Source organism: Triticum dicoccoides, chromosome 5B (genome assembly GCF_002162155.2).
Source record: "Triticum dicoccoides isolate Atlit2015 ecotype Zavitan chromosome 5B, WEW_v2.0, whole genome shotgun sequence".
Lineage (NCBI taxonomy): Eukaryota > Viridiplantae > Streptophyta > Magnoliopsida > Poales > Poaceae > Triticum > Triticum dicoccoides.
Genome location: NC_041389.1, coordinates 20,997,778 through 21,010,375, shown reverse-complemented (window position 1 = coordinate 21,010,375; position 12,598 = coordinate 20,997,778).

Genomic DNA, 12,598 nt, shown 5'->3' with positions numbered 1-12,598 from the left:
CATGTGAAAAAACACAAATAGTCAAAAAATTCATGTGAAAAAAACACAAAAAATTGACAGGACAAATAAAAGATAAAAAATGCAATGGCATTTTTAATTAAAATTTCCATGAAGGTTTAATTAAAATTGCCGTGTTTTGAAGGATAATTTTGCCGTGTGTGAGAAAAAACACAAAAAGTTGAAAATCAAGTATGAACAAAAAGATTTGCCATGGCAGATTGGTGTCAAAAAAAATTGTGTCTTGTATGATGAATTTATCGTGTGTGAAAAACACAAAAAGTTGGAAATTCAAATATGAACAAGAAACTTGCCATGGCATATTCGTATCAAAACTTGCCACGGCGAAATTCACGTAAACTAAATTTGGCATGAACAAGAAAAATTGCCATGGCAGATTCGTATTTAAACTTGCCACGACAGAGAAAATCATGTAAACTAAATTGCCATGATTTGAGAACCAAATTTGCCATGATCAATAAACTAAATTTGCCTTGAATTGTAAACTAAATTTGCCATGAACCAAGAAACTGAAATTTGCCATGATCAATGAACTAAATTTGTATGAAAACTTGGCATGACAGATTTGTATCAAGAATTGCCGTGTTTTGGTATGATGAATTTGTCGTGTATGTAAAAAACACAAAAGGTTGAAAATAAATAATAGATTAACAAGAAAATTGCCACGGCAGATTCCTCACAAACCTTGCTATGGAAAATTCGTATCAAGAATTGCCGTGTGTTTGAATGATGAATTTACCGTATGTGAAAAAAACACAAAACGTTGAAAATCAAGTATGAACAAGAAAAATGCCATGGCAGATTCGTATCAAAACTTGCCACGACGAAATTCACGTAAACTTAATTTTCATGAACAAGAAAAATTGCCATGGCGGATTCATATTGAAACTTGCCATGGCAGAAAAAATCATGTAAACTAAATTTGCCATGATCTGTAAACTAAATTTGTCATGAACCAATAAACTAAAATTTGCCATGATCAATAAACCAAATTTTCCCTGGTGTTGAACATATTAAGTTGCCAAGTTTTTAAACATTTATAACTTTGACATGTTTTTTGAACATGGCAAAGTTGCCATGGCAAGTTTGCCATGTTTTTAGATAAAGAAAAGTACGATAGCAAATCACATGAAAATTTCATAAAGAGCAATTGCAGTATATGGGGGATGGCAAAAAAGGATGATCAAGTTTACCATGACAAAAATGTATATTCAAATTTGCCGTGGAAAAAATGCATATTCAAAATTGATGTGGGATTTTTATCAAAATTGCCTTGTACGTAAAAATAATAATTCTAACAGAACATGGCATCTTAAGTTCATGAGGCATGGCAAATCTAGTTTATGGGGGATGTTAAATTCTACTCTTTTTGTAAAGTGTCAAGCCTTATTTTCACTCGAGAATGCCACTACTAGGAAAAGGGTTATAGATAGGATTGACACTAATGGCGCACCTGGGAAGCAGTGCGCCACTACTATATACTAATGGCGCACCAGTTGGTGATGCGCCATTAGTGTGGAAGACACTAATGGCGCACCAGACAAAAGGTGCGCCACTAGTGATAAATTATTATTTTTTCATTTTCACATACATACTAATGGCGCATCCAGCCGAAGTGCGCCATTACTAGTTCTAACTAGTAATGGCGCACCAGACTAGGAGTGCGCCAGTACTGAATTTTTTTTTATTCTTTTTTTTGCAAAACTACTAATGGCGCACCGTGTCACAGTGCGCCATTACTAGTTTAAACTACTAATGGCGCACCGTGCCACAGTGCGCCATTAGTATATATTCTTTTTTTACTTTTCTGCGAAACTACTAATGGCGCACCACCTGCAGGTGCGCCATTAGTAACCAGGGTTACTAATGGCGCATTTGCAGGTGGTGCGCCATTAGTAACCTGGGACCCCAACAAGACATTTTGGACAGCCACACCTATCCACTCACTTTCCCCACTTCATTCCCTCCACCTCCTTCTTCAAGCTTTCGGCTGCCTCCTCCTCACCTCATTTCCATCATAGATTCATTAAAATTAAGTGGTGAAATTACCTTTCTTTGATAGGTAAGTAAGGGGAAAGCTATCTTCATGATGTAGATCTACTTTTTTCTCCCTAGCTCGCACCAACAACGTGCACATGCACTTTTTGTGGCCTAGCTAGATCTATGTATGTTTCTGGTGTTGCATGTGTTTGTGGTGTTGCATATATGTTTGTGTTTGCAGGTACCGGTATTTGAAATGCGATAGTTGCCAATATTTTGCCGGAATGTTGATTCATTTCCGTTTCGGCGAGAATTTTGGCACTATGCATTCTTTTTAGTCCTATTTTTAGGGAAGGTCATGCCAAAAAATTTCTTGGTTCTAAAATATCGTTTTGCTCTACCCCGCAGGCGACCATGGTCCGCACGATGACCGAAGGCATCATGAATAAGTTTTTGAGCTCCGCGAAGGCCGAGATGCTTCAAAAGAACGAGACGGAGATAAGATGTCCGTGTCGAAGATGCAAGCTGAAGAGCCTTATTGCGGACCCGGATTCTGGGCAGGTGCGGGACCACCTGCTCTTGCGTGGTTTCATGGATGGCTATCGGTGGCAAGGCGATGAAGATGACTATGAAGTTGTCCATGGGGGCCGGGTAAGAAATGAGGAAGGGCAACAAGACAAGTACCACCGCGGCGAGGGCGGGCGAGAAGACGAAGAATCTCGAGGACATGATCACGGCGGTGATGCTGTACACAGTCATCATGTAGAAGATGTCGTACATGATGATGAGGAAGATCAAGACGAAGGGCATGATCATGAAGATGAAGATGCCGGAGCAGACGACGATGGAGGCTGGGTGCAGGACCCTCATATTCAAGAGTTGCTTCTCAAGCAGACGGATAACGCAAGAGCTGCCGCCCGAGAGAAAGCCAAGCTGGATCAACTAGAGATAGACGCGGTTACTCCATTGTATGAAGGATGCAGGCCCGAGGATACCCGCCTGAAAGTAACGCTCATGGCTCTAGAGATGAAGGTAAAACACAAAATGATCGACGCATGCTTCGATGAGAACATGTCATTCTGGCACGAACGTCTTCCCAAGGGGAACAAGTGCCCGGCCAGTTTCGAGGAGGCGAAGAAAATCGTGTGTCCTCTGGATTTACCGCACGTGAAATACCACGTGTGCATGAACAATTGCATCATTTATCGGGACGAGCACGCGGAGTCTACCATATGTCCGGTGTGCGGCGTCACTCGATACAAGAAGAGGAAGAAAGCTCCTCGAAAATCGGTGTGGTACTTTCCGATCACTCCTCGTCTGCAGCGGTATTTCGCGGACCCTTAGGTAGCAAAGCTCCTGCGTTGGCACGCGGATAGGGAGGAGAAGAAGCGGGAAGATGACGAAAATGATCCGGAGATAAATAAAAAAGACAAGATGCTGAGTCACCCTAAGGATGTGACCCAGTGGCAAGCATTGAACTTCGAATAACCAGAATTTGGGAAGGATCCAAGGAGCATCGTGCTGGGCGCGAGCACCGATGGAGTCAATCCGTTTGGAAGCCAGAGAAGCACACATAGCACCTGGCCTGTGTTTGTGTGGATGTACAACCTTCCCCCCTGGTTGTGCATGAAGAGGAAGTACATTCACATGAGTATGCTAATTGAAGGGCCGAAACAACCAGGGAACGATATCAATCTGTATCTGGGGCTGCTGAAGGAGTAGCTAGACACGCTGTGGAAAACGCCAGCCAATACGTGGGACGCCGCAGAGAAAGAATATTTCCCTATGAGAGCCGCACTGCTCACGATGGTGCACGACTATCTCGGTTACGGATATCTCGCGGGGCAGGTAGTCCACGGATTTTCTGGATGCGTAAGGTGCATGGATGACACAACGTATCGCCGGCTAGATAGAGATCCCGGGTCTTCGAAAACCGTGTTCATGGGACATCGAAGGTGGCTTCGCGACGATGACTCGTGGAGGAAACACAAGGATCTGTTCGATGGTAAAACCGGACCCCGAAAACGCCCGTGTACGAGGAGCGGCGAGGAAATAGACGAGCTGTTGAAAAATTGGAAAGACTGCCCACTGCCGGGAAAGAAGCAAAAGGAGCCAGAGCCAGGAAAGAAGCGAAAGGCGCCAGAGCCGCTGCTGAAGGTATGGAAAACGAGGTCTGTTTTCTGGGACTTGTCGTAGTGGAAGATCCATCGTGTGCCTCACAGCCTTGATGTCATGCATATCACGAAGAACATGGGCAAGAGTCTGCTTGGTACCCTGCTCAACATGCCAGAGAGGACCAAAGATGGGCCGAAAGCAAGGGCAGACTTGAAATCAATGGGCATCAGGCAGGAGCTTCACGCTAATGATGATGATGATGATGATGATGATGATGATGATGATGATGATGATGATGATGATGATGATGATGATGATGATGATGATGATGAGGCGAAGCAGGACACAGAAAGTCATCGCAAAGGCAAAAAGGCCAAGAAGAGCGGAAATGACTACCCTCCCGCGTGCTTCACTCTAAGTCAGGAGGAGATCGTGCAATTTTTCACCTGCCTCCTAGGAGTAAAACTTCCTTACGGTTACGCGGGGAAGATAAGCAGATACCTAGACCCAGCAAAGCAGAAGTTCAGCGGGATGAAGTCTCACGACTGTCACGTGTTGATGACGCAGATACTTCCAGTTGCAATCTGTGGGATCATGGACGCGCACGTCCGTGAAACGCTATTTGGCCTATGCAACTTTTTCGACGTCATCTCTCGGAAGTCGATTGGCGTGAGGCAACTCAGAAGGCTACAGGAAGAGATCGTGGTGATACTATGCGAGATTGAGATGTACTTCCCGCCCGCATTCTTCGATGTTATGGTGCATCTGTTGGTCCATATCGTGCAGGATATCATCCAACTCGGGCCGACGTTCCTGCATAGCATGATGCCGTTCGAAAGGATGAATGGTGTCATCAAAGGATACGTTCGCAACATGTCACATCCAGAGGGAAGTATAGCCAGGGGCTTTCTGACCGAAGAGTGCATCTCCTACTGCACGAATTATCTAGGCATCGAGAACCCCGTTGGTCTACCCGTCAACAGGCACCTCGGCAGGCTCGCTGGATGGGGTCACCGTGAGGGTCGCCGCGAAATGCATGTCGACTTTGAGGGTCGACTTGTCGACTTTGAAAAAGCAAACCTAGTCGCGCTACAACACATAGACGTGGTCGATCCTTGGGTGGTAGAGCACAAAACCTTTATTGAGAAGACGTACAATGACCGAGGCCAACAGAGGACGGACGGAGATATAATCAAAGAGCACAACTCATGTTTCACGCGTTGGTTCAAGCAGAAGCTTTTGTCGTACCATTTACATGAGGATTCTTCCGCGGAAGAACAACTCATATTCGCCTTGTCATAGGGCGCCGAGCACAACCTGATGAACTATGAGGCGTACGATATCAACGGCTACACATTCTACACCGAGAACAAGGACATGAAGAGCGATGGTTATCAGAACTCCGGGGTAACAATAGAATCCTACACCGGCAACGACAAGGACAGATACTACGCAAGGATCGAGGAGATCTGGGAGCTGAGCTACGCTGGAGAGAAGGTACCGATGTTCCGTGTCAGATGGGCCAAGAGTGTCCTAAAAGAAGACCGGTATTTCACCACCATGGTTATACCCGAAGCCAAATCCAAGACCGCGGGCACAAACGTCACCGCGAAAAATGAGCCATGGGTACTGGCTTCCCAAGTGGACCAATGCTTCTTCATTACCGACCCGCCAAAGCCCAGTCGTGTTGTCGTGAGGAGAGGCAAAAGGAAGATCATCGGAATGGATGGAGTAGCCAATGAGCAAGACTTCGACAAGTACGGTGACCCGAAGATCGAACATGACGACGACGATGAAGTAGCAGCACACACCACAAGAAGAAGCAGGACCACCCTACCTAAAGGACGTCCGTTCCACAGAAGAACTCCATTTGCGAAAAAGAAGGGCAAGAAGATTGTGAACAGATAGCTAGCTAAGATCGATTGTATTTAAATTGTAGTCTTCATTTCTCGGGCACTTTTTGATATCATGAATATTTTTAAATTTCATGGGCACTTTTTGAATTCATGAATATTTTTTCAAATTTGATGATATTTTTTCATATTCGATATGAAAAAATATTGAATATTCATGAGGACACTCGATCTCGATCCCCCTCCCTCTCGATAGCTATCCGATCCCCCTCGCCTGACCCCCCTCGCCGCCGAGCACCCCCCGCACCCTCCCCTGCTCCACTGCCGTCGAGCACCCCCTGCACCCTCCCCCGCTCCACCGCCGCCGCCGACACCCCGCACCCTCCCCCACTTTTTGATGATATTTTCAAATAAAAAAATTGATGATATTTTAAATTAACAAAAATTGATGATATTTTCAAAAAAAATTGATGGTATTTGATGATATTTGATGATATCTTCTGTTCTAGTCCTCATGAAAATAACAAATTTGATAAAAAAACAAATTATTAGATGCAACAAGAAATAATGAAAAAAAGTTACTAATGGCGCACCCTAGGTGGGTGCGCCATTGCTGTCAAAAAAAAAAGATACTTATGGCTCACCAGATGTGGGTGCGCCATTGCTATAAGAAAAAAAAACTACTAATGGCGCACTAGAGGGTGGTGCGCCATTGCTATAGTGTCTAGCTGGATACCCCTTCGCTCGATCCCCCCTTCCCTCTCCCCCTCTCCAGTTCCCTCTCCCTTGATCCACCGCGCCGCTCCTTCCCTCGTCCCTCCCTCCACCACGCCGCCGCCACCGCTGCCCCGACCCACTGCGCCGCAGCTGCCCACGCGCCCCCTCCGCCTTCCTCTCCGACCCAAAGCTCCCATTCAAAGTGTGAGTACAGATCCCCCTCTCTTCCTCCTCCCCCACCCCTCCTCGGACCAGATCTTGTCCTAATCCGCGTGTGTCATGCGGTGGCCTCGCAGGTTCAGCGTGCCGAAGGCGGCGCCCTTCATCGTGGTGCTCAAGTTCGCCGCCGAGGAGTTCAAGGTCGCGCCCCAGACCAGCGCCATCATCACCAACGGTATGGTCCCCCGCCTCCGCCCCTCTGCGCGTCCTCCCGTCGGATTCTGTCGGGACAGTGGTGCTCTTGGTTGCTCTGGTGCGGTTTAGATTAGGTCCGTCGCGAGAGTATATCATCGGGTTGTGGTTTTACCGAGGAAGTGGTAGATAATCCGCGGCTTCTCTGCTCGGTGGGATTTGTCTTCATGTTGGAATGATTGATAGTAATATAGGTGTTCTGTAGGTTCAAATATGCCTGTGAATTTGTGGGAGAAAGAGAGTTAGTGTTGAGCAGTACATCCAATAAAATATGCCTGTGAATTGTTATGCACAATGTACATACACGTGTAGGTTCAAATATTTTCTGTAGGTTCAAATATTTTCTGTAGGTTCAAATATTTTCTGTAGGTGTACTTCAATGGTACATCTACTTTTTTGTCTGTGAATTGTAGTGCTAGTGTACGTCCTGATCCTAAACAAAAAAGTAGAGCCAATGAGCGAACCCGTACATACGTGTACGTGTATACCAAGTAAATATGCCTGTGAATTGTTATGCACAATGTGCAGATGTTAGTGTAGATCAGTACATCCAAGAAAATAGTTCATCAATAGTACTTCAATGCACCAGTAGTTTCATCAAATCTTAATCAAGCTAAATAGCTATTTAATGTGGGCATGTGCTGCCACACTTCTTTTTTTATATATCAAGAAGTCTGGACTGCTTGGTTTATTTTCCTTTGGTTCCTTTTCAGGTATCTGGTCTGAAATCAATTACTTCTAAGCATTTAGCTTTAGCAATTCAAATTATCAGTTTCATACATTCTTTGATTCCAAGTAAGCATTTTTCCCTACCTTCTATCTTTTTGCTGCACTGTTATTTATTGTATCCATACTTTCTGTTAATTTTGCCAGAACATAGAGTTCTGAAGGCTGACTATCCTGTCACTTCAAGTGATTGTGGGTTGCATTATCTTATCTTATTATATGTTTTTAGTTGATTATTTTTGTGTCTTGATTTGTTGGTGGGATGAAGGTTTGGAAAACTGGAAACCAGGGTCCTTAAAAAGATATCTACAGAAATGTAAATGGCCATGTTGAAACAGTTTTTCTAGCAAATTGTCATGAAACATCCCCCTCTTTAGTTACAAGCATTGCTGCTCTAATCGGTTGGGTGCGCATTAAAAATTCAGTCTAAAAGTCAGTTAAAGTTTCAGTTTTAGAGTAATTTTCAATTTGTAAAACTGAGAAGTGTATTTTTCTATTTTGAAACTTAGTGTAACTATTTTCAGTCATGCAGGCTGCAACTTGAACTTGAAGAACTCCTTAGATAGTTTTTTAGTCTCCTTATACAAAACAAGCTAAAGTTTGAAACCTATTTCTCCTAAGCAGACACTGAAAAATTGCAGATAAGTAGACACTAAAAATTGCAGCCATGTCAAAGTGTCATTTCATTTGGGAGCAGTAACTATAAGAAAAGGAAGTGAGTTGAATTGCAAAAAGATAGAAGGTGAAATGAAAAGAACATTGCTCTATGTGAAAACTGTATGTGCAATCTACAAATGTGAAAAACTGTATGTGCTGTCATAGGTGCTGTGCTATCAAAAACTGTATGTGCAATCTCCAGAACAATTATGCTTATGTGAAAACTGTATGCGCAATCTCCAAATGTATTATCATAATGTAGGTGCTATGTTGTGTGATTCTTCATGCTGAGAACTTCAGTTTTTTCAACTTGCTGGACTATATGTTCATTGGTACTACTTGTGATGCTGCTGCTGTACTACTTGGGAATTTTGTCAACTTGTGATGCTGCTGTTGTACCCCGAGAGGCCCTTGAGTTTGCCGGAATGTCGATTAACTTCCGTTCCGGCAAATTCGGGTACTCCATATGTCCTATTTTCAGCAAAGGTCATGCTGAAATTTTTCGTGAATTTTAGCATGACTTTGCTAAAAATCGGACATATGGGGTACTTGCTACTAATTCATGGGTCGGGGTATCTTAGTACTTAATTAAGTAGGATCAACTGCCCCTTTATTCTTGCTGCATTAAACCATAGGTGGCAATAGAGCCAAGTGATTAGGCCCAACTTAGAATTCTCCTCAGCATCGATAAACCCTAGATGATAAACCCAACATATGTGGCAATAGAGCCAAGTGATTAGTGCCAAGTGATTAGGCCCAACCTAGGGTGCCTCAGCATCGATAAACCCTAAATGATGAAAACTTAACTTTTAGGATGCCTCGGTGTCGACAAACCCTAAATGATGAGACCATGATCTTGTTCCTTGACAATAACCAACTTTTTGACAAAACTGTTTTCCTATTTAGTGCGAAACATGGCCAACCACGATGAGGCCGGCGGTTCGGGCGACAAGCAATTCTGGGAGCTGTCCCAGGAGATGGAGGAACAACCTCACCGCTATGAGGACGCCGCGGAAGACACCGATCCTGACTACACAACCCCTAGTGGCATCAGGGATGACACCACTGATGGTGCCGCCGAGGATGCCACCACTGATGATGGCGGCGCACACACAGATGGCAGCCAACCGAGGAAGCAAAGGAAGGACCGGCGCCCGAATGCGCTCCGCACCCTCAATGAGGAATTCACTCAAGTGGACTCCGACGGGCATCCAACGGAGCCCAAACATATAGTCAAGGGGTACTCGCTTCAGCTCGGGTACATTCTCCGGAGCACCGTCTCGATCAACACCGAGAACCTTAGGCATAAGGACCACGGGAATTTGCTCAATCTCCTCTTCACGAAGCTGCACGAACGATACAAGTTCCCCGCCGAATTTGAAAACACACGCCTCTCAGGGAATAAAGTGAACAGTGCCGCCCTCACGAGGATGAGCACGGCCCTGTCTACTTGGAGAAGCGCGGTGAAGAGAATGATTGATAAAGGTGATAGTAATGAGAAGATCAAGGCGAAATATCCTTTGATGAGCGAAGATGAGTACAAGGAGTTCAAGATCAAGTGCGAGAGCAGTGCAACCTCCGAATCAAGTCAGTGGGGGAAAGAAATGCGGGAGTTGAACTTAGGGGAACACAAACTCGGTCCCGGCGGTTACAGAGTGGCGGAGCCTATATGGGACAAGGAGGACGCGGAGCGTGCCGAGCAAGGCCTACCGCCCCGCTTCGAGAAATACAGCAGTGACAAGCAGACCATGAACTTTGTCAGGGCCCGGTACAAGGAGGACCCGATAACAAAGGAGCTTACCATGGATCCGAAGACCAGGGCGCTTGAGCTTGTTCTGGTAAGGAATACACCCCCGCGTAATTAGCTCCATATGGTTGCACTCTAATTAATCCCCAATATTTCTAAATGGTTCACGTTCCTTTCGCAGGACACTGAAAGCAGTAGTGCGGGGTCGTCTCAGAGCTCCCCTTTCGACACCCCTTTAAATAGGGCGTTGAACATAATGAAAAACAAGGATAAGGTCACTAAGCCGATGTTAGCTGGTTGTGTGGCCGGCAAAGGCTTGTCCACAAAATGGGGGTCATACTATACCGCTGGTGTGTGGAAGGAGAAAAAGACCAGCTCGGAAAGCCAGACGCGCGAGGTTGAAGCACTCAAGGCACAAGTGGCACGGATTCCGGAGCTTGTCCAAGAGCAAGTGGAACAACAACTGGGAACGAAGCTCAACGCCATGGTGCCTACGTTGATTCATGGGCTGACGACATGGATTGCGGGCGGCCAACAGGGGCCTCCCCCGGTTCCCAGCTTCATGGCCAGCAACTCGCACAGCGTGCAGGCGGCACCATTGATGTCTCCGGTGGCGCCATTGGTGTCTCCGGCGGTGGCTCCATTGGTGTCTCCGGCGGAGGCGGTATTCGTGTCTCCGGCGCCGGCACGGGCATTAGAGCTTAATGCACCCGGGTGTACGCCGGCCGGCATCTCGCCAGCAAGCGCCCACTCCGTCAGTTGCACGCCCGCCGTTGGCAGTGCCTCAACATTAGTCGAGCTCGACGGCATCATGGTAACTAAGCCTCTCGGCCGATGACTTCATCTCCTTGCCTTTGACTGGGCATCCCTGACGCCCTGTACATGTTTTCGCAGGGCGCCGCCGACGTCCCTTGCACTCTTCTGCACTTCATGGGCGTCGAGTTGGTCGATGTCGCCAAGGGCAGAATCGTTCAACCGGCCAACCCCATGTTCCACGGTAATCCGATGCCACCCACAGTGTATAGGGTTGAAGTGGTTCGGGTGCTGCCAGGCTGCGACGAGATGTTACCTCCGATTCGACCAGCTGGGGCCAACGAAGAAGATGAGATGACCCTCAGTGCCTGCGTAAACTGGCCCCTGCTTTGGCCGAAGAGCCAGATTCGTTTGGGGGCGGGGGACACCACCCCACAGACAAGACCGCCAGTCGTGCCGGCGCCAAGCCATGGCAAGAACGCCGCAATGCTACCGGACTAGCCGGACATCTCTGTGCCGGACATCCCTATGGCACAGGATACGGACATCCCTATGGCACAGGATCCGGACGACGATGACAACGACGATGGTAAATTTACCAATGTTGATAAGTACTTTGCCGAACATGGGTACGATAACGAGTTCTATGGGCCTCTTTCTCAAGAACCCAACCAAGACGACCGCAATCTAGCTGGTACGGCAGAGAAATCCAATTGCAATAGGCGTCGTCTGGCGTTCAGTTCTCAGGAGACGCCTCCAGCTCCCGCCTTCACCGAGCCTCAGATAGCTGAGGTGCGAAATATTATCAGCCCCAACACGCTCAAGAAGGCGGTCTGTGAGCAGAACTCGGTCCCATTACAGGAGATCCAGAAGAAGGGACGGAAACGAAAGACTAACAAGGGCGCCGGTGCGAGCTAGCCGGCACCGAGTTCGATCCGTGCTCAGGACGGGCCACCTTCACCTAAGGATATCTCGAGGAGGGTGCGTGTGGCGGGTAGGGCGATGCTACCGCCAAATATGCTCAATGCTACAACTGGTGCTATACGGAGTCTGCACGACAGTGTTCTTTCTTTGGAGAAGCAGCGTCTCATAGAGAATGATGTGGCATACCCGGTTTTCATGGCCAAGGTGCCAGAGGGCAAGGGCTTTGTGGATGGCGACATCGGGGGTACGATCGTCCTGCGGTTTGATGACATCTTTGCTATGTTTAACCTTCATCCACTGCACTACACCTTTGTTCGGCTGTTTTCGCTGAGTATGGAGATGCGGATCATTAGAGACAAGACCCCGGACATCGTGACAGTCGACCCCTTCTACATGCGTGCCAAGCACTTAAGCAGCACTGGGGACCGCCAAGTTGCGAGTTCACACCTCGAAGGCGTCTGTCGGTGTCAAAACCGGCGGATCTCGGGTAGGGGGTCCCGAACTGTGCGTCTAGGCGGATGGTAACAGGAGATGAGGGACACGATGTTTTACCCAGGTTCGGGCCCTCTTCATGGAGGTAAAACCCTACGTCCTGCTTGATTAATATTGATGATGTGGGTTACAAGAGTAGATCTACCACGAGATCAAGGAGGCTAAACCCTAGAAGCTAGCCTATGGTATGATTGTTGTTCGTCCT